This window comes from Alnus glutinosa, chromosome 11, assembly GCF_958979055.1.
Source record: "Alnus glutinosa chromosome 11, dhAlnGlut1.1, whole genome shotgun sequence".
In the NCBI taxonomy this organism is placed as follows: Eukaryota; Viridiplantae; Streptophyta; class Magnoliopsida; order Fagales; family Betulaceae; genus Alnus; species Alnus glutinosa.
Window position 1 is genome coordinate 7104233 of NC_084896.1, and position 22515 is coordinate 7126747.

The 22515-nt window shown below is 37.5% G+C and overlaps 1 long non-coding RNA gene across 1 annotated transcript; it reads left to right on the forward strand.

Annotated features, from left to right (window-relative positions):
- Positions 1–2645: 2645 nt before the first annotated feature.
- On the forward strand, positions 2646–20939 carry LOC133882913 (uncharacterized). Its single transcript, XR_009902753.1, has 5 exons — positions 2646–2791; positions 2895–2963; positions 4190–4323; positions 19688–19905; positions 20465–20939. It is a non-coding gene; the product is annotated as an uncharacterized LOC133882913 (long non-coding RNA).
- The last annotated feature ends 1576 nt before the right edge of the window (positions 20940–22515 follow it).

Genomic DNA, 22515 nt, shown 5'->3' on the forward strand with positions numbered 1-22515 from the left:
TACACTCTCTCTCTCTGTCTCTCTCTCCTTTTTTTTTTTTGTTATTATTTTCTGGTCACGGAGTGGTAATGGAGGTAGAACAAGTGCATGATTAAAGTTAACTACATTTTGAATCCACACTGTTTGAGATATCTCTTTTAAAAAAATAAAACTCAACAACAAATAAATATATCTTTAAATCAACAATAAATCTTTGCTCATATTTTCTTTTAAATCTAAGTTATATCGAGGCATTGTCAATAATAATGAAACAACATTATTAATTGGTCTTTATATCGGAAAATACCAACTCGCTAACCTGTCAGGCCTAAAGAGGTTTGAATAGATGTAAGGGAAGACCCTACAATGTCCTCATGATTTTTGAATTGTAGTTCACAATATCATCTTTAATGGTATAAATTTTACATATAAAGAATTCTAGAACTTAAGTCGAGCTTTGTATATATAGTAACAGTAGAAAACATATCTTGTGCATTAAGGGATTCGATTCTAGAGTGTAGTGGTTACTCATCATGAAAATTATGTCAGGGATCATGTTGGAGTAGGAAATGGTGCTGGTTTTGTTATTTCAAATATTGGTTCCTATTATCTTGCTAATAAATTGTCCAAATTTCATATGAAAAATATTTTTCCTTCTCGATCTGTTTCGGCTAACCTTTTATTTGTTAGTCAGTTTGCACGTGATAGCGATTATTACTTTGAGTTTTTTTTTTTCTACACCAACACACAATGTTTAGCGGGAGTTGAACGTTTGACCCATGATCTTGTAAGTGGGGGTCGGGGGAGGGGGGGATAACCACTTACACATGTTATGTATGTACGTATTTTGTACTATACATATGATTATGAATCTACTTTACACTCACGCATGGTTTTTAGCCCTTGGGATAATTAGGAACTAAAAGAAAATATAGAATTGGAGAAAGTGCATATAGGCTCTCTGTAAAGTGAGGGCATTCTCAAAAGAAAAAAGAAAAAAGAAGGAGGTAGTACGTCAGAGCATAGAAGTTGTACATGAAAAAGATTGTACACAGGAGAGAGGAATCGGGAATAAACAAATATGAAACCCTAGCTGTGACGACCCTTTTTTTTTATACAAAACAGACTCGCACAATGGCTTGACGAATAATCACAAAGCCAACTCATAGTACACATTCCATAACATGTACCTGATATATCATTGTATATTAACTATGCAGCAGAATTAAATCTTATAGACGAACAAGTGTAGATTATATCAATAGAGCAAATACATAGTCTATCTGTTTAAAGCTTAATTAAAATATTAGTTAAACAAAAGAATGGCTGTACAAAATGCGTGTCACATACGATGCAAGCCATACATATAAAATATCTACTCAAAATACAGACTATCCACTAGTCCAACACCTACAACCGTCGTGATAGACTTCATTCGTTGTATTCCAAATGTTGGTTTATTGTTATTGGCTACATTATGGTTGACAAAAACGCTTCCATATCAAGGACTGCTATAACAGGGACACCGTATTTCCAGAATCCTCCAGAAGAATATTCCAGAATATTAATTCCAATATAGAATGGACTGATCAAGACATGAATATGCACATAATACCTGTAAAGAAGACAAGTTCTTGTTGGAGGAAATATTCTGGAGACTTTACAGCTCAAACAGTTAGTTTTCCCTATAGCCCATCTGGACATGAGCCATTGACAGCAGAAGTTCTATGAAGGTTCGAATAGCTCAGCAAACGCGAGCCACCGGGAGCAAAAGTCCTATGAAGGTCCAGACTGCCCAGCCGATGCGAGCCACAGAGAGCAAAAGTCTGTAAGAAGGTCCAGACGTTGATGCGGTGACAGCGGACTGTGGATGTAGTTTATGGAACTATTCAGACGCTAGGCTTGCAAGTCTGGACGCGCTTCAGTGATTACTCGAAGTTTTAAGTTGCAGGTCCGGACTCCAGAGGCCAGGTTCGAACCCCGCGTTTGGAATTCGAGTTTGAGTAGAACTAGGTTTTCTGAAGCCTATTTAAAGGGGCTTCTAGGCTGCTTATTTGTAAGGAACCTGTAATTTCTATTATGCTAAGAAATGGGGTTTAGGCAGAAATTGTTAGATGTGCTAACTCTCTTGGAGTATTTGTGTTATTTGATCAATGTTCCATTGAAGTCTAGCTTAGGAAGGAGCCTTAAGCTAAAGGAGTCTATCGAAGAACTCTTTAGACAAGTAGTCTGATTGGAAGGCGTTGACTTATAGGCATGTGTAATGTCCAGAATATTAGTTGGCATTTTAAGAGTAAAATAAATAAATGATAATAGGAAATATAAATAAATAAAAGATAAAAGAAAAAGGGAAATTGTAAGGTGACTAAAAGACAAGAAAAGGAAATGGAAGGTAAACTTAAAGCAAACAAATAAAACAATCAGACAAAGAATAGAAAAGGAAAAGCAAAAATATATGTGTAAAAGAACGAGCAGATCTGGTCAACAAAAGAAGCACACGTTAGTTTTTTTATAAAAAAAAATAGGAAACCTTAGGCTTATTCTTTCTCTTTTCTTTATACACTTTAACTTTTCAACACTTAAGACAACACTTTTGATTTTTCTCACTTCTCACGTGTTGCACTCAGCACCTCTTCACTTAACTCAAAACAAAAAGAAAGGAAGAAGCAAGCTCTCAAGTCTTCACGCACAACTAGCCTATTTTTCAAGCTTCTCAAACTCTTCATTCCTCTCTTGTTCTTTCACATGGATTATGGGCAAGCTATGAGTCTCAGCATTTGAAGTTATATTTTTGTTATTTTTGGGCTGAACCGTAAGTCTCTTCTCCTCTCTACCTCTTATGTGTTTTTCATCTTCTTACTCATGTCTTTAACACGATATTCGGTTTTTGGCATGGGTGTTGTTCCAAATCGAAGTTTCCCGAGTTTTGAGCTTTGGGTAACGATTATTGGTGTTAGAACTTCCAATCTATCGATTATTTGGAGGTAATTTCGTAATCCCTAATATTTCTCAAAGTTAGGTTAATTTTAGGAATGTAATGAAATTATTGGAATGGACATGGGGTCTTTATTTGCAATAAATTCATTCATGATATTCAAGCTTTGGGTTGATTATTGTTGGACTAAACTTCAATTTTAGGGTTGTTGAAGAGTAGGTGAGAAACCCTAAATTTGATGAGTTGAATTAAATTAGGGCTTTTAGGTGCTTGAACCCTAGAATGTTAATTTCTTGATTTATTGCATTTAGTGTGTTGATTAATTCCAAATTACCTATGGCTTTCATGAAAAATAGATATTTATGGGGTTAGGTCCTAATGCTTGTAATTTGTATAAATTGGAGATTTTAATTGTAAACCTAAGAATAATTTTATGTATAGGTTTAGTTAATTAATGAGTAGTAAAGTAAACCCTTGAATTTTATGGGTAATATAGTAGTGTAGCTTTTGAGCAATTAAAAATGCTACTTAGAGCGGTTATTGGTTAGGATACTAAATAACACAATGTGTTGTATTTTTAGCGGTATATTGCGATGAACTTAGAGTCATTTGAAGTTAGGAGTACAAGCGATCTGAGGTGAGTATTCTACTCATTGAGAAAATATATTTTTGTGTATTATGGATTTGTAAAATGTATATTGTTTTATGAATCCAAACCGACTGTATGATGAAATATATGTTTTGGGATAATTTGAATAGTTTGATTATGTACAATTAAAACAATGATGTTTAAGAACTGATGCAAGACTGAAATGTGTTGAATTGAGTTAAAGTGTTTGAGTGTGCTGTGGTTGGGATTTAAATTATGCAAATTGTTTGAGAACATGTCATGTTGAAACTGTTTATGTTTTATGAAGAAACTATGTTTTGAATGATTTCAAAGTATTTGATGAAATGTTGGACTTGTTTAGTTTTGAGGGAACTTGATTTAGTAACAGCATGATACAGTAGACAAACATATACTGGTTAGGCACAGAGCATAGAGCATGGAGCATGTAATATAGAACATACATACAACAGCAGTACAGCAGTAACAGAACGCAGTAAAGCAGCAGTAAACACAGTTAAACAACAATAAACTCAGTTCATGCATATCATGTATAGTATTGTTTCATGAGTGATGTTTTAATGCTATGAGTAGTTTTTACTAGACGTGTTAATATGCATAAGGGTCTTAAATGAAAAGAGCTTATGTATATTCTATCGAATGTACAGCAATTATGACCATAGCGGCGAGCTTCAATCATAACATCCTGAGTACACTGCTACCAAAGTATCCACAATACCGGAGTACCTACAGTCACAACATCAGAATCTACACGGTTTAGAGGGTTGCCGCATCCGCACAGGTAGAATTATGAGCCCATCATTTTAGCATAAATAATATACTAAGACCTTAGAGGTATAATATTCACTGAGTTTTCGCAAATAACTAACTTTTCATTTTTAGTCTCGCGTATACTATAACAGCTACCAATTTACAAAAATTTTGTTTGAAAACCCCCGTAGCTGATATAGCAAACACTGACTAATATAAAACATTTAAAGCATACTATGTAGCTGTGAACATATATAAAAGTTCCAGTCATCCCACCTTCGAAGCAACTGCATACATTCCCACCTACTATAATACTTTTGTATTTGGTGGCTCAAATGTACAAAGACACAGCGTTGCCAAATGTGAGTAACTTCGTGTCGAGTGCATTACAACTTCGTGCCTTTGTACAACAGCTGATCATACGAGCACTAGAGTGGAACTCTAATATGCAAGCACATCTTTACTGAAGAACAAATGACATTCTACCTACCTACCGCAAGACACTTACATTACCCAAATCCAATAGCGTATATGAGTGCCAAATATTGAATATTTAAACCCTTTAATTTACATTAGTTAATTTTTTAGCTGTGTCTTTATCTAATGTTTTGTGTTAGATTTGTGTTTTTAGTGTTTTGTAGGTTGTTAAAAGAAAATGGTAGCTTTAAGGTGAAAAATGTAAAGCTTGTAAGAAAGCACACTTTGAGAAGACCTAGATGATGTGGTTATGTTTAACCAAATCAATGAAATGATTAAATCGGAATTTCTCTAATTGGAGTCAAAATCGAATTGGATTAAATTTCAGATTCTGCATATTTGGCCATAAATTTCAGCTTAAGTATTGGATTAAGGTGAATCAAGCGGCGTTGGAAAGCTAAACCAAAATACTACAAATCATTGTAAAATAGGATTTTCCTAATTTGGACGTCTACTATGCCAAAATCTCCCCGCAATAAAAGACCGCAAATCTGGCCGAATTTGGAGTCCTTTTCCTTCTTGGATTGAGTTTTGAGTCTCCTAATCAAACTAGAAGACTAACCTCTGATTTTTCTAGAATATCTAGGGCTTCTAGGGCTTGTTTTACCCCTATAAATAGACCTTTAGGTCTCAAGAAAAAGTGTGTGAAGATAGAGAGCAAATTTTTATGTCGTTCATGCGTCTCCGTTCTTCTTGCAACGTTTTGTTTTTGTAAGTTTTTGTTTTTGATGTTTTTAATACAAGTTAACATTTTATTTTTAGTCATAAGAGGCTAAACTCTCAACTAAGGTTGAGGATGAAGCCTCACGTATGATTAGCAACACTATTCTCAGGTAATGTAATATTTTTCAATTTTAATGAGTATGATTTTCCAATTGTTTTACTTCAATTCATTTTTGTGGAATGATTTTTCGATATCTTTTGTGATTCAATGATACATTTGATGATTTAAGATAGTTTCATAAAATTGGTTGTGCTTGGTTTTCTTTGTTAAAAAAAAAATTGGATATCCCTTGTGATTTATTCTACGGATACAATTAATGTTTTGATTTAAACTGGATATCTTGCTGTGATTTACGGATATACTTGGTTATTTAATTTAAATTTGATTTCTTTTGTGATTTGTGTAAAGAATGGATACATGGGATGGTTTTGATTAATTGTTTGAAGCAAAAGTAAAACATACTTAAGATTTTATTGTGAGAACTTTAGGAAATATTATTGATCATGGTAATATGTTGCTATGAATTTATGAGTGCGGATTCCAATACCTTAGTGCTTTTTTTACTTGATTAAATTCACTTTAAATTTGTTTATGCTCTTGATTTTTATTCGCAAAAACAATTTCTTAATTTTTGGAACTAGGTTAGGATTAGATTAATTTAGTCATAAATTTGTTTTCAAAAAACACAATTCCCTGTGGAATCGACCTCGCACTTGCAATCCATTAACTGCAAACGATTCGTGCACTTGCGAATACAATTAAAATTCACAACAAGCGTAGTAATCTAAGTACATCAAGCACAAATCAATGGCATCTTACTCAGCAATACAAAGATACAACGTTGCCAAATGTAAGTAACTTCGTGTCAAGTGCCTTATAGCTTCGTGCCTTTGAACAACAATTGATTATGCGAGCACTAGAGTGAAACTCTAATATGCAAGCACGTCTTTACTGAAGAACAAATGACATTCCACCTACCTACTGCAAGACACTTACATTACTCAAATCCAGTAGCGTAGTAATCTAAGTATATCAAAGCTCAATGCCTTTAAATCATGCAAATAGAAATATACATATCATAAAAACGACACACACATGTAAACTATGCTATGCATGCTCATGATAGTCTTATTATTCTTTATGAGATTTACCCTCAAAATTTATTAAGAGGCTTACCCTCGAGCACTTTATGAGGCTTACCTTTGAACTCTTTATGAGGCTTACCCTTAAAATTCATTAAGAAGCTTACCCTCGGGTTTTATGCACATGCTTAATGCTTTACAATTCTTTTCTTTTTTTATATGTAAATGAAATTTTATATAAGGAAAAAAAGCGTAAGGCGCCCCTCTAAGTACACTGGAAGTATACACAAGGAAACGCCTAAGAAGGCAAAGAAAAATGAACAAGAAAATCAAAAAAGCTAATAGACACGGGTGACAACAAAGCCTCCGTCCAAAGATACAACAAATGTAAAAACGATTAAACAATATTCTCCATGGAATTCTCCAAGTCTTCAAAACACCTAGTATTTCTTTCCTTCCATACACACCAAAGAATGCATAGAGGCACCATCTTCCAAACTGCCGCACTCCTTGACCTACCCACCTTTCACCAACAAGAAAATAAATCGACAACTTTCCTAGGCATGACCCAAGACATACCAAACCGAGGAAAGACATGATTCCACAAAGTAGAAGCGACATCACAATGAAGAAGAAGGTGGTCCACAGTTTCCCCGTCTCTTTTGCACAAGTAGCATCTATCCACAATGATGATCTTTCGCTTCCTGAGATTATCCGCTGTAAGAATCTTACCAAGGGCTACCGACCATGCAAAGAATGCCGCCCTCGAAGTAGCCTGAGTCCTCCACACACTCTTCCAAGGGAACTGACTAACCTCACCACCGGCCAAGGAGCTGAAATAGGATTTAACCTTGAACACCCATTTCTCGGAAGGGACCCACCTAAGCCTGTCAGCACGATCTCTACTCACCATGGCTAAATGTAACACATGAAAGAAGGATGCAAAAACACCACTTCCCAGTCATGCGCCTCTCTAACAAAGCTCACATTCCACTGGATAGAGCCTCCCAAAACCTCCGTATTATCCGCAACGGAAGCATCCTTCATCTGAGCAATACCAAAAAGAGCAGGAAAAGCTTCCTTCAACACCCTATCCCCGCACCACAGATCATGCCAAAATTTTGTCCTAACCCCATCCCCCACTTCCAATCTAGAGAAACCAAAGAAACTCCCCCACCTTTTCCTAATATTCTTCCATAGCCCCACCCCATGAGCACCTACAGGCTCGCGGGAGCACCACCCACCCCACAAACTACCATACTTGGCATCCACCGCAACTCTCCACCAAGCTTCTCTCTCTCTACCATACCGCCACAACCATTTACCTAACAAAGCTTGGTTGAACAATAACAAATTTTGAATACCCAACCCCCCATCTGGAATTGGGGAACAGACTTTCGACCACCTCACCAAGTGAAATTTAGATTCTTCACCCAAACCACCCCAAAGAAAATCCCGTTGTAGCTTCTCTAAGTGAGCGGCAACACTCCTCGGGAGATGGAACAGAGACAAAAAGTAAGTAGGCACATTGGCTAAGGTACTCTTAATAAGGGTTTCTCTACCACCTTTAAAGAGATACATCCTTTTCCAACTAGCCAAATGACGATCAATCTTCTCAACAACCCCGTCCTAAATATGCGTGGACTTATAGGAGGCCCCCAAAGGAAGACCGAGATACTTAACCGGCAAAGTGGCAAACCCACACCCTAAAATGTCAGCTAGCCTTTCCGCTTGATCAACATGCCCCACTGGAATTAAATTAGACTTAGCCAAATTAACCTTCAACCCCGAAGCTACTTCAAATAGGAGGAAGAGACTCCTCAAATTACGTAACTGAGAATCAAGGGCACTACAAAAAATCAGAGTATCATCTGCAAACAAAAGATGCGAAAAATCTGCGTCACCTATTTTAAAACCTTCCAACAAACCCCCATAAACTGCAGCTGAGATCATACGGCTCAAGGCTTCCATCACAAAAACAAACAAAAGGGGTGACAGAGGATCCCCTTGTCTCAGACCTCGAGAGCTACTGAAAAAACCAAAAGGGGAGCCATTGATAGACACCGAAAACCCCACAGTTGATATGCAATGAGCTATCCACCTACACCATTTTTCCCCAAAGCCACACCTCCTCAACATATACAAAAGAAACTCCAAGTTAACATGATCGTAAGCTTTCTCCAAGTACATTTTGCAAATGATGCTTGGAACCCCCGATCTGAGCCTACTATCAATGCATTCATTAGCAATAAGAATCGGATCAAGAATCTGTCTTCCTTTGATAAAAGCGCTCTGAGATTTGGAAATGACCTTCTCCAAGACTGACTTCAATCTGTTTGCTAGAACTTTAGCAATAATCTTGTAGATGCCTCCCACCAAACTAATAGGCCGGAAATCTTTGATGGAGTTAGCCCTTGGAACATTCGGAATAAGACAAATAAACGAAGCATTCAGGCTCTTCTCAAACAGACCTCTGGCATGAAACTCATCAAAAACCTTCATAATGTCCACTCTCACGACATCCCAGCACGCTTGGAAGAAGGCCAAAGAAAAGCCATCCGGACCCGGTGCCTTATCACCATTCAAAGCTAACACTACCTTCTTGACCTCCTCCTCTTCGAACGCTCTCTCCAACCAGCTGGCATCAGAATCTGAAATAGAATCAAAGGAAATACCGTCCACCCTAGGCCTCCACCTACTCGGCTCATGAAATAGCTTTTGATAGAACTCAACCATGTGATCGCCAATTTCTGTCTTATTAGAAGAAAGAGTATCTCCAATCAATAAAGAGTCAATAGAGTTGAACCTTCTGTTTGAATTTGCTATGGAGTGGAAGAACTTAGTACACTTGTCCCCTTCTTTTAACCATAAGACTCTAGATTTCTGCCGCCAGCTCACCTCCTCCAAAAAAGAACACCTCTCTATCTCTCTGACGATCTTTGTCTTCTTCTGAAGCTCCTCCACAACTAAAGCCCTACTTTCTTCAATAGCATCAAAAGCCTGAATTTCTTCAAACAACTTCATCTTGTTCCTCTCTACCTTACCAAAAACCTCTTCATTCCAAATCTTCAAATTCTTTTTCAATGCCTTTAGTTTACAAGCTAAGGCAAAACTAGGAGTTCCATTGTAACGATCCACCCCCAATGACACAATACTGTCCGCTTTTGGCTCCCCATATCAGACTTCCCAGGAGGCCACCCATCCTAAGATTGCTCTCGCGGCGGCTCGCTTAACTGCGGAGTTCTGATAGGTTCATTGCCATCACGGCTTTAAAACGTGTTGTGTCATAAAGGGTACATTTATACATATAAGCCCATCCTCATTCCCAGGCGATGTGGGACGTCACAACCTTGAAACGAGTAAGAATCCCACCAATGTTTCACCTTCCACACAAATCCTTCTGCTTTAAGCCACATGTTCTCAAATTTGAAAGACCTGTTCCCACTAGAGAAGTCACCACAATCAAGAAGAATTAGAAAGTGATCTGAATAAAGGCGAGGAAGCCTCTTTTGAGACGACACAGGGAACCGAGCTTCCCAATCAGGGGAGACTAGAAAACGATCAATCTTAGACCACACAGGGGGATCAAAAGTACGTGACCCAGTAAAAGCACCCCCAGCAAGAGGAAAATCCACGATACCCATCTTAGAGATAAAATCAGAGAACTCTCTCATAGCAGACCTACTACCCTCACTAGACCTTTCACTAGGGAAACGAGCAACATTGAAATCGCCTCCTATACACCACGGCAAGCTCCACCAAATAAGAATCCCAGCCAACTCATCCCAGAGCAGACTCCTATCCATATCAGAATTCGGACCGTAAACACTTGCGAAAGCCCAGACGAAACGATCCATTACATTCCTAAAGGAAATAGCGAGAGTAAAAACCCCCAAACACACATCAACTTTCTCCACCACCCTATTATCCCACATGATCAAAATACCTCCTGATGCCCCACAGGAGTCTAGACAACACCAATCCACATGATTGCAGCCCCAGAGACTGCGCACAAAGCTACTCGAAATACCATGAATCTTTGTTTCTTAGAAGCAAATGATATCCGTCTTCCAATCTCTGAGCAAGTTACTAATCCTTAGTCGTTTGTTTTTCTTATTCAGCCCCCTCACATTCCATGACAGAATTCTTGGCTTCATAACACAACTCGATGCCCTCTCGTCTTCCTTTTCCTGCGGCTTGAGCATGAACCTCTAGCATCGTAGTTAATGGAACACTCCAAATTCTTAACCTCCCTTTTTCCCTTCTTTCCCCCACCAAACAGAGAACCCTCCTCACCTAAACGACGATCCTCTTCAATAAACAACAAGAAATCCAGCAATTGTAACTTATGACCCTCAAACGAAATCCCTAAAATGGGATAAATCTCATTCGCACGCTGAATGACCCAATCAGAGTAACCTGAGAGATCCCCCTCTGAATTGGAATAGGTATTTAGAGGAGACACCGAACCCACCGAACCTTCTCTTTCCACCACATCCACGTCCCAGAAAACCTTCCCACTATCTGCCACTTCATTAGGCTGATCACCCTCTTGAAACACCACCAAATCTGAACATCCAGTATGCTGGCTGTTGGAATTCCCCACACCATCCTTTGCCTGCATACAAGGATAATCCTGAAGAGGCATCAACGGCAACCCCCACCCGTTCAACCCAGAGATAGGCAGCTCCCCTGAAAAATTCCATTTCCCAGCGAATGATCCTCCCCCGCCACTACCTGCGCAAGGACCAAAAAGCCTAGACATCCGAGCCCTACCTTCAGACACCGCACTGAGCAAATTTGTCGGCACTTGAAAAAAAATCTGCCAGAGCGTCGACCCTGCTCTCTCTCACCGCCAAGTTCAGCTCCGGTTGGACCCTCGCCGGCGACATGACTTCCATTAGCTCGCCGTTAGTCACAACAGACATCAAATCCACCGGATCCAAAGAAACCGCAGGACCCACTGTTCCACCCATCGAAAGAGAGATACCAGAGAGCAACGACGATCTCGGCACAATTAGAGGAACACCGGAAGATCTCGACGCCTCTAATTCGCTAGACTGACCCGCTTCACTTCTCACTGGCAACCGGTCCGAGCAAGAAAGGACTTGAAAAATCGGTTGGGCAATAGCTTTGCCCTTAGGATCGGGCTCAAGACATACCTGCTCCTGCTGATCCACACCCTCTAGCTCCAGTTGGGCTTGCAAAATTAGCTAGGCTGGAGCCACGCCTTTAGGATCCACGCCCCTGTCCAACTTCATTTTTTACTTGAAAACTGCCTTGGGCCTTGGCTTGGGCTTAGGCTTAGGCTTAGGCTTAGTCTTGGACTTGGGCTTTGATCTCCCAACATAACTAGAGAAAACACCAGCCCTTAAACCATTCCCACCCAAAGAAGTTTCTACACTTTTAAGCTGAGATCCCAAATAATTATCCATCATACACGTTGGACAAGATTTCAAGGACAACTCTGCCAGATTTTCCACACTGCCCAACAACCCATCTGCCCTCTCCAAGCAAGCACCAACGTCTACTTTTAGCTGCAGCAACGTATCTCTTAGGTTGAGAAAATCGATTCTATCACCAAGAAGGCAAGTCATGTCAGAAGCCTCATACCCCTTCTCAGCATCCTGACCAACACCGTTTGAGGAAGGAAGTTTTGCCGGAAGATTAACCTGAGCCGAAGAAGCTGACGGAGCTATGAACCGCCGTTTGCCCAACACTGAAACTTGTCCATAATTGGACGTGGGCATCCCCTCACAATGCCTCCCCTCCAAAAGTTCCTTTACCCACCTCGGCACCTTGGCTACCTGCTCCGAAACAACACCAAAAGGCTCTTCCACTGGTGGTGCCGACCTCGCCAGCACCTCTGCATAACTTCTCCTCTTCTCCTTCCCCGCTTGGGCCTTAATATCTACTGCCACTGGTTTGGACCCAGCTCTAAAGAATTCAAACACCTTTCTTAACTCTGAGCCAAAAAGCTCCCAACCTTTACCAGTTTTACCTTCCGGGACGATAATCGAATCACTTCTTCTATTACCAATGAATTCCTCAACCACCAGAAAACCACCATGTCTGTTGAAGCAACGTTGCGCTAGAATCCAAGGGAACCCTTGTAGAGATTGGTTCCAAAATACCCGAGAGTCTTCCACTCTAACCAAATCCTCAAGGATTCTCACCAACCAAGCTAGCTCATCCCTTTCCAAAAAAATAGACCTCTTCCTCCCTTTACAATACTCACGAATACGAAGCCCTGTTTCGCCTCCCACCACCCGCAACTCAAACTCATTGGATTCCACCGACCAACTACTTGAAAATCCCATACCAAAACACTCTAATTTTCTAGATTTAACTACGACTTGGAACACTCAGAAAAGCATAATCTTAGTCACTAAATATCACACTTATATTTGGCAGATGGCCTCTTCATCTTCTGTAGGCTGAAGTCAACTCTATCTCCCAAGTCACTCAGTGCCTTAATCTATTCAAGGAACTATCACGCCTTTCTCATGTCCTCATGTGTGGTCTACCAGTGAATGCAGGAGAATAAACATTGAGAACCCTAGGTTATAGTGTTCATACTCTCCCAGTTAGATATGTTAGAGTGCCATTGATCTCTTCCTCACTCAATGGTTCAGATGTAGAACTCTAGTGGATAAAATCAGGTTAAGCCTAAAAGTTGGATGTGTAGAACCCTTTCTATGCTGGGAAATTAGAACTGGTGAAGACGACTCTTCGCCGTCCAAGTTTATTGAGCTTCCTTATCTATCCTTCCTTAGATAGTGATCAAGCACGTTGAACAAACCTTAGATCATTCTTGTGGAAGGGCACTAACTTGAGCACCAAAGGTGCTAAAGTTGCTTGGGAATATGTGTGTCTTCCTAAGAAGGGAACCTGGGTACTAGATTTAACAAAGATAACTAACTTCGTTGATAATGCAAAACACAAATGCTTTACAATTCCAACTCTATAACCTACTCTTTGCAAATAATGCTTTCTTCAAACAATGAATCAATCAACATGCATTGTTATCATTCTACTTTACATAATTTAAATCCCAACCACAATACACATTCAAACACTTTAAATCAATTCAACACCCTTCATTCATGCAACAATTCATAAATATGATTTGAACATAATCGAAACTACTCAAATTATCCAAAACATATAATTCAACATACAGTTGGTTCGGATTTGTAAAAAATATATATTTTGCAATTCCATAATTGTATAAAATTAGTTTTCTCAGTGAGTAGAATACTCATCTTGGCTGCATTGGACTCTTGACTCTAACTTCCACTAGATTCTAGTCACTCAAACTCTATATTGGAGAACCAATCGAAGTCTCCAATTGTGACACAATCTTGCAAATACTTATAACGTTAGACTATACTATGGAAATCATTCTATGGCATTTAAACTATCCGTGTGCTCACCCATTGCGTTACCCGTGTCTAAGTCTAGTTAAGTTTCCTAAACTATTATTAGGTTATCATTTTATTCATCTTATTATCTCATGACACGTTTGCTATCTTATTTAACTACTTATTATTATTATTATTATCATGCCACATTATCATTGTTAATGCTTTTATAACTTGTTTACTCACCTACTAAGATAACAATATATATTTAACTCATATATATGTATATATTTATATACATGTATACATGAAAATATACGATGCTTAAACCCAATCCAAAGATACACTAAAATACTTAGTGTACATGAATAGGTGGATTAGTTACTTAATTACTACTCTAAACGGATTTCAAGCCTATATGTATATATATATATATATATATTTCCTTAATTTATTTCTAATTTGGTAATCATTCCGATAATTAACTTATAGAGCCTATTGCTTAACACTTACTCTTTATTAATTACTAACCATTTAGGTAATTTAGATTATGGAACTTATCCTATTTAATTTACTAAATTAATAGCTCCTTACCATGAACTATGACGCCCATACTATAATCCTTACATATTTCATTTTTATTCTATTAGACTCTTCCTTTAGTTCACCTCAAAGCATTAGCCATCAGCTACTATGCTTAACCATCAATTTACATAGCCCAATCAATAATAACTTCTACCAACATCTTATAACAATTATCATCCTTAAACCACCATTCACTTTCAAGGTCCCACATGCCTCATAATCCAACTTCACCAAAGCCTAACACATACTCATCAATTTTCTATGAAAATCAATCCTCAACCAATCTACACAATTCAACCCATACATCCCTTAGCCATAGAAATCAAGAGTTACTAAATCAACACCACATAAACTCCATTCGGCTACCACATAGAAGGGATTCCCCGAATCAACTCCAAATCAAGGGCCTAGGCACCCACAAGCATCAAAGGCCAAAAACCAACTCCAATGTCATTAAAACAACACTATGGAACTTAATCAAAAATCCAACATCATCAAATTATCAATCCAAAATCCAGATTTGAATCCCATCAAGAACACCCATTAAAATCACTCTCTTCATACATGGCCACTACAAGAGACTAACCAAACCATTCAACCATTTTCAATTAGCATTAACCCCTTCAACACAAACCCAAACAACAACTCAATTGATCCGGCCACCATGTAAGCCCATTCAAAGTTCCAATAAACTAACTAAAATCATCAATCAAATTTACAAATCCACAGCAAATATCATATGGTCATTCACCTAGAATCAAACTTCAAAGACTCATTCAGCCAACAATAAATCCAGAAAATTTCACCAACAAACCCAATCAATTTTGGCTTCAAAAATTCAGAATTTCTAAACTAAATTAATCCCATAAAATCACACCTCAATCAATAGCCAAAAAGACCAAACGGAAAGACCCATCAACAATGATTCTAAAATACAAATCCAAAACCTCATTTTAAAATCATCAAACACAAATATAGCATCACAAAACCAAAATCCCAAGAGACATACACCATTTGGCCAACTCCCCCAAAAATCAATATGAAACCCTAAATTTCTTCCCAATCAAAGCCAGAAGATAAAGATACAAATTTATGCTATTTAGGCAATGGGTATTCTGAAAAATGCAGGGAAATAGGGTTAGGGATTTTACCTTCTTTGATTCTCCTTCAAGTAGCATGACCCACGAAAATCACGGCTCTATCTTCCAATCAAGATCTCCAACTCTGCATTCCGCTCATCAAAGTCTCTCAATCTCAGTTCATCTCTCTCACAGATGCAGGGTGTGTGTGGGTGTACAAGAGGAAGATGAAGAGAGGAAGAAGAAGGTAAAGGGAAAGGGTTGTGCGTGCGAGATAGTGAGGGAAGAGAGGAGGAAAGACAAAGGGAAGAGGAGAAGGGAGAAATGGAAGAGGGGGTTTGGGCACTGAAATAGGGGATGGGGTAATGTGCGTGCGGGGGAGAAGAGGAAGAGGGAAAGAAAGGAAAAGGAAAGAAAGAAAGGAACTGTCGTGCGATCCAAAGAGAGGAGAGAAGAAAAGGGAGAAAAGAAAAGAAAGAGGAATAGAGATAGGAAGAGACGTGTTTGGTGAAGAAATAAGGGGAAGAGATCATGCAATCTTCTCCAAACCAATCACAAGCTGACAAGTGGCAAGGGGGAGATTTCCTTTAATTTAAGCCCCAACTTTTATTAAATTACTACAGGACCCCACTATATTAAAAATCTTATCATTTAATAATTAATACTTTACCCTACATATATTTAAACCACAGTTTTGTTAATGTAATTAATTATTTATTCAACTAGAACCCACTATAATAATTATTATACTTTCTATTATTTTATCTTAAGTTTATTTTATTTTGATAACACAATTATTATTACCTGAAATACAATTATTAGTCACATCTATTTAATAAATACAATTTATTAATTGATAAATCTCCTATTTAATTTCTTTGTCTTCACATCCTCCCCTCCTTAGAAAAATTTCGTCCTCGAAATTTGTAGACAACTCTTTTAATCTCACATGCTTACATGAAACTATCCCAACGGTCCTAAAAAATAATTTGCATCAAGCATCCTATCCTCAGTCTCAAAGTCTTATCTAGTCCCAACACTCAGTTAACTTATACTTTATTCATATGAGCTTACATCGTCCTCTAAAATCCTCAATCACTTTAACTCATATATCACTTTACTATACAAAACCTTACAAGTACCACTTGTCTCTTTTATTACAAGTCCAAGTCAATTCACTAACTCTCACCTCCTTAGTTTAAAACTCTTTATCCAAACTATGACTTAAGGTGAATCATTCTCATTCTTCTATACAATATACTTTGATTTATCCTTAGAGCCTCAAACTATTAGTCATTGTGGCAAACTATCCCCAAGACTCTAGTCATGAAATTTATTCCTTAAGCAACCTCAACAACAATTTAATTGCTTTACATGAATCTCCTATATCGTTTACTTTATAAACTCTTAAAATCATACTTGGATCATCTCCAATTGGCCTCAATTTTGACCTATAAGACACCAAAGATTTAGCGTGGGCTCACTAAGTGATATTATGATCTATTTCTCTTTAAATCTTAGGTACTAGCATCCTCAAATAGGTAAACCATTGAAATTTTCAAACTTAACCTAATATTACAAGGCCTTAACTTGCTCCTTATTCCTGATTGGTGGCTTATTCTCAACATTTTATCTATCCAATTTGTTAACTCCTTACTATTTCACCAGCATCAGTACCTTTAAACCATAAATTTACACTTAATATTTGTTTTACAACTGAAATTATACTATGACACCATTATTTCACCAAAGATCAACTAGCAATTAACTTCTTTCTAACACTTGGACCTAATTCAAATAGCTTTCTCTAACACGTACAATTATATATTGAAGTTCATATTTGAACTATCACCTTTACTTTAATAATCATTTGTGTTAAACACTATACTTTACACATAAAGCATGTTTGAACTACTAACTTTTAAGTTAATTCTTATGTTTGAAATCGTGTTTCAAAGGTATTTTGGCTTAGCCATAAATTTTATTAAATAGTCATATTTAACTTAACTACTAGTTTTAAAATTGTTCTTAAATTCATGATTTATTAAAATAAGACATCTAAAGATTTATCATGTTTAGTTATTTACTTGTTTAGCTTGCTTCACATTAACATTTTATTATTCTAACTCGTACCAATAGGTCGACACCCTAGAGGATGCATCTCTCGTCGTTTGAGTAGTTATCTTCGTTGATGGTCGTCTCCTTGCTATGGTTCATCCTCGTAGTTGTAGTTAGGCAGCTTCCTTGAATTGAAGGTGCTCTTCAAGATTCGAGTCTCCTTCGATGCGCCCTAAGAATAAGTCATCACTTCTCAAAGGACGGTTATTAGTCTACCCTCATGAGAAGCTATCTCTTACATCGCCAATAGCCTAACACAATCATGCTAGACTCTTCTAAAAGACTAAGCTACTAGACACCTAGGACTACCCATAATAGCGTCATCACAAGAGTGACCACGCATGTTTTGACCTAAGGCTTTATTCTCTACCAACACGACTCAATCGAGGTGTTGCACTTGAATCAATCGAGACGCATGCAACACTTCCGAACAAAGGAAGAGGTCATTGTCTAAGTGGCATAGCTTGTCTACACAGAGCTATGCTACGTACACAACACAAATCCAAACATATGCATTACCATAATTATGCAATGCACACAAAGATCTTAATTTAAATCTTTTTGTCTTTGTTAAAGCTTTTAAATTCCAAAGGCTCTTTGTTATCCTAGATTCTAATACAAACATAGATTTTTGCTTTTCTAAAAAATCCTAGAGCTAACTGCTATGATACCATTTGCTGTGACGACCCCCCCCCCCTTTTTTTTTCTTTTTTTATACAAACATAAAACGAGTCATCACAATGGCACGACGATGTGTCCCTCAACCAACATATGACACATGCCCCATAACATGTACATGATAATCAGAGTATGACATCTATCCATCTATGAAGTGAAAAACATAAACCTAAATAGCGGAAATCATAACATGAACCTCTATAACAAATAATCATAACCAAAGAGCCATATTACATCTATCTGTTTAAGTTTTTCCTCAAATCAAACACATAGTAATTACACAACAGAGAGCTCCTAATGGAAAATTAAGTGTTTTCAACTTTATCAGTGAACATATGCCTTGTTGAGAAAGCTTCCACACACGACACGCATAGAAAGAGTTGAGTAAAATATTTCAAAACTTTTCATCTGCAAAGATTCTTTGGCTCATTAATTACTTGACTCTCAATTATATGTTTACATATTTTTAATTTTCTATTTAATTTTGTTTTCAGTTTTAAATACATGCGTGTTCTGAAGCTAACATTAAAAAAATTCCGTTGTCTGCTATTTTTCTCTATTTTTGGTTTTTTTTTTTTTTTTTGGTGGAGAGTCCAAACCTAGGTTGCTAGAGTCCGAACACACTGATTAGTGCATTAATCAGCTAGGCCTGTCCAAACAGGCATCTTGACCGTCCGAACGCGCGACCTAGGTTTTTAAACTTATCACTTTCTCTCCTAGCCGCCGCACCTCATTCTTCTCTGGAGTTGTTTTTGTTTCTTTCTCAAGTTCTCATGGTGTCTCTTGAGTTTTTGGTTTTTGGTTTTGGGTTTTTGGGTTTTTTTTTTTTTTTTTTTTTTTTTTTTTTTTTTTTTGGCATTATCTCTTCTCACCAATATTCCACGTATGTTCTTCTTTCCCTTACAATTTTTTTTTATTTGTTTATGAGAATATATGGATTTTGGAATATTCTGCTATTGTGAAAATTGTTTTTGAGATTAAATGCTTGCTAGGGTTGGAATAATTTTGTTCAATATTCATGAGAATATTTATATTGCTTGCTTGCTGAGGTTGTAATATTTATTGCATTACTATGATCCTATTTTTGGTATTTAATTGCATGCAAGCACATGATTTTTATTTTTTTGTCCTATATTAGTTTTCCATGTGCAATTATTATTGGACTAGATTATTTCTGCATGCTTATGCTATTAGTTTGGTCATATTGTTTTTGACATGCAAATGGGATCTAACTATTTGGATTATTGGTGCATATTCTAGATATATTTGTTTTTGTTCTATATTACAGATAGAAGGACAAAGATTGAGATTGCAGTTGCAAAGGCAAGGATCGAACAACGGACCATCATAATAGAATGGGCCATTGTCAGACAGGATGTGATGGTGCCTCCATTTGATCTCATCGACCATATTTTTCAAGAAAATAATTAGCGAAGCTTGTACACTTCCAACACAGTCTATCCTAGACTTTTGCGAGAATTTTATGCTAACTTGAAGATTGACAAGGTTAGCCCGATACATCCCATCCGGAAGACCAAAGTCTGTGGCCAATAGGGGTGGGCAAATTATCTGCCTACCACCTACCGACCGCTTACCGAACCAAACCGAACCACCATCGACCGCCTACCGACTTGACCGACTAATTTTTCGGTTCGGTAGTCGGTATAAAATTTTATTCCGGAAGCCGGATTAGCAACCGAACCGCCTTTTAAGCGGTAACCGAACCGAACCGTCTTCTATTCCGACTGATTTAACTGAACCGACATAAAACGAAACGACGTCATTTTAGTGAGAATGAAACTTTTGATCATTTTTTTTTCCTTTAAAAAAATCAAAACGACGTCGTTTCATTACCCATTTTAACTGAATGTTAACCGATTTAACCAACCGCCTATTAACCGCTTAACCGACTTAACCAAAATAAATTCACCGATTGCATTCCGACAAAAGTCAGTTAACCGACCGAATTAACCGCCTACCGAACCGACGCCCACCCCTAGTGGCCAATCAATCATAGTTGATGCTAATCTTATCAGTGATGTGACTCACATTCCTATAATTGTAGCTCCTGGACTTCCTTAGCCAAATCATGTGGAACCCCCCTCCATTGAAGACTTGAGGATGTTATTTGATCCTCAAGGCCTTGAAGAGATGAGGAACATTCCCATTGGATGGCTGCAATCTCCTCACCGGCTTCTAGCTCGTATCATGATGTAGAATTTATGGCCGCTCTCCAGAAACAGGAATATCACCATTCGTAGGGCCAGATTTTTATATGCCATCATCAGACGTGTTCCCTTTTGTCTTTGCACTGTGTTAGATGTACTAGCTTTCTTGGAATATTTGTGTGATTTGATCAACCATTGAAGTCTAACTTAGGGAAGAGCCCTAAGTTAAAGGAGTCCATTGAAGAACCCATTAGACAAGCGGTCTGGTAGGGAGGCGTTCACGTATAGGTATATGTCAGAGTTAAAGGTATGACTACTGCATTAGGTTATGTGAGTTCGACTGCTTTGTAACTAGTTTTTTCTTCTGAATAGTGGATTTCATGGGTTTGGCTTCCCCGAAGTTGTTTTCTCTTTGTCTAAAAAGTTTCAACTTCGTGACCAAAATATATGAGTTAATTGTTTTACTGCTTTACATATTTTGGTTGCATGTTTGGTTGTGATCACACACACACACACACACACACACACACACACACATTAGGAGTCATATTTATTTTTCAATTGGTATCATAGCAGGTTCACTCGTTTTTGGATTAAATTCCTGAGTGGATCCTAGACTCCTATTTGTTTTTATATCATGTCTCTTAATCTTAATTCTATTATTGCTTTTGATGGCTCGAATTATAGTTATCGGAAAGCAAGAATTAGATTCTTTTTAAAATCAATAGACGTTTGGCATATTGTTGAGTTTGGGTGGACCCCACCGACTACAACAGTTGCTGAATGGACTACCGTTGAAACACGTACTCGTCTTTCCAATGGTCAAGCCTTAAATGATATTTGTCAAACTCTTTTACCATTTGAATTCTCACGAATTTCACATTGTGAAATTGCTCAAGAAGCATGCGCAATACTGAAAACTACATACGAAGGCACAAAAATTATAAAATCTGCCAAGTTTCAAATGTTAGTTTCTCAGTTTGAAGGAATAAAGATGCAAGAGGATGAACCTTTGAATGAGTTTTGCACCAAGATCAGCGACCTGAGAAATTTCATGGTAAGTTTCGCGAAGAAGATATCGGATGCAAAACTCATTAAAAAGATACTAAGATCGTTGCTTGAGCGTCTCAGAATAAAAGTCACTATTGTAATACTGCCATGTGGAATATGCGATTATTCCGCTTATCGACCATTTATTTATGTCATCGCTTTACAAAACTTTACTTACAACTTTTGCTAAATCCAGTCTTCTTTTTTTTTTTTAACCAGCTAAATCCTATGTCTATTCGTTCAGCTCGGTTGATATTTTCATCGAGTTCTTTGGTTGAAAATTCGTGGCCTTTTTTTTTTAAAGAAAAAATAATAATAGTAACAATCTTAATTAATTATGCAGTAAGAAAGTGCATACAGAATCACTTGGGCATACGAAATCGCAATCTTATTTAATTATGTTGGGACGATTCAATGCAAGAGAAGAAAACGCTTAATTTGTTTCTCATTTCAACTCCATCACTGCATGGAACAAAACAATCAAAATAAAAACAGAGCGACATGCAAAAGAAACGGAGGGATGTTCCAATACACGTACGTTAGTGTTGATTTGGTCAAATGAGAGACATATAGAGGATATGTTGTCTCTAGGACTCCACTGACGTGTTCAACTCATTTTTGTTTTAACATCACATATTCTCGATCAATCATGAGGGACAGGGTCAACTCCATATACCTATAATATATATATATATATATCAATGTAAAATTCACTAATGAGGAATGGGCCAAAGCAACAGTAGTAGAATTGAACTATTCCATTCACCAAAACCGTCAAATTTGGCTGCATGTTCTATTAGTGTATATATAAGCGTTCATTACGTACGTAGTTGTTAAAGAAATGTTCCCCCTTAAAATAAAAAATTGGTAACCAATGAAGACTTACCAAGTCTTATAT